Consider the following 3,291-nt stretch of genomic DNA (forward strand, 5'->3'; position numbering starts at 1 on the left):
AATATTCTAGCTCTGGTGTAGTAGATGTCTGCTCCTATGTCGTCGGAAGTTTTCGACCCAAATGTGTGCATGGTTCTAATCTGGCATACTTTTTAAAGCTGGTTAATTTTGAAGCGCTTTATGTAAATTGAAATTATTTGTTTATCCTTAGATAGACCTATCCTCAGTGTTGTACATAGATACATATATATATTAGAACCCTTACTCTAAGTTTGCATATACACACTACTTAGTAAAACATACACATGTACTTACATATATGTATGCATATGTATGCAAAGAACATCCTTACTTATTACATATTTGCATTTGAAATGGTTTTTGGAAAAGTTTTTCTCATTCCATTCGATGGCCTTTGGCTACCAAAAAAAGGACTTAAAAAAAACTACTTCCTTCCCGTTGTCGACTGTTAATATAGTTATATAGGTACGTTGGAATGGGTTGATGGCTGAAACTAGAAACAAAGAAGAAGTTTTTCGGAACAGTATTGCATACGTACAACTAACAGTTGGAAAGTTGTGGAAAATATTGAAGTGCATGAAAAAAGCTACGCAGCCACTTTTCATTTGCCTGATTTTTTTTTATTGAAAATGCGTAAAATATACTTTAGTACGTAGTGCTGAAGTTAGAGAGCCCGAAGGCTTCCTAAATACAGCTATCGAATTTATTTGAACGGAGCACATATTCAATATTGAAATGGAAAGCGAGCAAGAATGTACATTAAGGTGGCCCAAAATAAGTAAAGTCGGAATATTAATGCTCTCACCCCCTAGGATTGTTCTATATCGAAAAAATATACCTCTATTTTTTATTTTAAAATCAAAAAATATTTTGAGGTACGCTCAAAGCGCTCAAAGTTTCCCATGTATTTTATGTGGAGAAAAACAACCCCCATTGAAAATCTTGGCATTTTCTGGCGGTTTTGGCGGACTTATAAAATATAGTTACTTTGAAAAACGGGTTAAATAAATAATTGGGTATTATTATTGGGAATCTCGTGAAGAGTAACAATATCGAACAATACTGATTTTCAAGAATTCTATACCATTTCTACAAAAAGTGTTTTTTTCGTATGAATTGCATGGACAACTTTGAGCAATTGAGCGACCTCTAGATATTTTTGGATTTCAAAATAACTAAAAATAAGCGTATATTTATTTTATGTAGAACAATCCGTGGGGTGAGGGCATAAAAATTCCGACTTTACTTTTTCACATGCATTTTTGGGCCACCCTAATGTACAAATTTCAAAAAAAAAAATCAACTCAAATTTTGCCGCCCTAGGCACCTGCCTATGTTGGCCTTTACGGAAAATCCGCCACTGCTTTTGCCATAAGCGCCACGTCCTTTAATACACCCGAAACTCTCTCTCACGGCAGCCTCCACAGACGTTCCTTTATTATAAGTACTTATACTGAGGTTTAGATATCGGATCTCTCGGAACCCTCAATTTCTTTTGTATATGTTTATGGGGCGCCATTCCAAGATAGGATTGTACGAAACACCAAATAAAAAATTTCTCTAAAACTAGAAAGCTACTCTTAAACGAGCTATAATTCGTGAAATCGATCGATGGGAGTCCCATTCCAGGCTCTTGAATTACTCATCCACCATATTAAAATTAAAAAACCAAAAACTTTAATTTTTACTGATCGATTTCACGAATTCTGGCTCATACTACTCTTATACGAACTAGAATTCGTGATCGATCGATGGGAGTCCCTTTCCATGCTCTTGAATTACACATCCAGCATATTAAAATTAAAAATCGAAAACTTTAATTTTTACTGATCGATTTCACGAATTCTGACTCATACCTTTTTTGAATCAATTGCGCTGAATCTGTACGATACACAAACAGTTATAATCTCGGTTCTAATATGTATTTGAGTTGTGCCTATTTTGAAGATGGTGTGCGATATGTACGAGTATGTATGCGCATTAGGGTGGTTCAGAAAAAGTGAAATATAGCAATTTTTATTTTTTTATTTTGAAATCAAAAAATATTTAGAGGTCGCTCTAAGCGCTCAAAGTTTTCCGTGTATGTATTTTATATGGGAAAAACCATTTTCGTAGAAATGGTATAGAATTCTTTACAATCAATATTATTCGATCGGAAAAGTCTGTTTCTCTTCACGAGACTTCCAATAATAATGCCTTCGAGCGACTCTAAATATTTTTGATTTGAAAATAATAAACAAAAACTTGGGTATAAATATTTTTTCGGTATAGGGCAATTCGTGGTGGTGAGTATTAAAACCCGGACTTTGCTTTTTACACATTAATTTTTGACCACCCTAATGTACGTATATAACTATTTCAGGGTACGATTTAATTATTGGCCCAATGATTTCGGGTCTTTGGGTCCAAATGGGTGACCCGATCTACAAAAAAATTACATAGGTACACATGTAGTCAAGGATCTAAGCTTTATTCTAAAACAACACTTTAAAATTTCTGAGCATTAATTTATTAGTAAATTTGGTTTGGAATATGCACGTTTTGGATGTCGTGGCCGGAGTTAACATTTTCCTTGTCAAAATGATAATTTTACCCCATTTTCATATAGTTCCCCAGAATATGTGGAAGGCTCCGAGGAAAAGGTACGACTATTTACAAAGTTTGAACTGTGCTTTTATTAGCGTGTGGGGTACCAAGTGCCCCGGCACCCGTCTCCAATCACCCTCTAACACAAAAACAGTGGGCAATAACTAAAGAGCGAAATAAACCACACCAGCAGCTTGTCAAGCATACTTCAACCTACTTTTCCCATTTCGCCATACATCATACAAACAAGGCTCGTTCATGCGGATAGTTTTAGTTTTCCTCCGGTGAAAATTTCAAATGGTGCCATCCATACCAAAAACAAGCAGTTTGATCAAATTTCAACATGACGGTCAAAAATAAAAAAAATTTCAATTCTTGTTCAATTTCCCTCAAACACCCTATACAACACACTACATGTATGAGCTAAAGGGAATTTTCGTTATGTTTGACAAGACGCTTGTGCGGTGTTTTTCGCTCTTTAACATTACCAATACATGATTTTACAGTACACATTAAAATAAAATAATAAACCAATTCGTAACCGAGACTTTATGGGAACATTTAAACAATAAATTTTTTATAAAAATGTTTGCATAAAACTGCCCTTGAAGACTTCTTCTACTATATTGCAAATGCAACCCTGCCTATTTTTGCCAGTTCCTCCTTTCTCTACTATTCTCAATTTCAGCCAGCATGTTGTAGTTGTATTTTGTGTTTATTTGCAGTTTACGTTTTAGCCAATTG

This window comes from Rhagoletis pomonella, unplaced genomic scaffold (assembly GCF_013731165.1).
Source record: "Rhagoletis pomonella isolate Grant_MI unplaced genomic scaffold, Rhpom_1.0 Rhpom_scaffold_00002, whole genome shotgun sequence".
Classification (NCBI taxonomy): Eukaryota; Metazoa; Arthropoda; class Insecta; order Diptera; family Tephritidae; genus Rhagoletis; species Rhagoletis pomonella.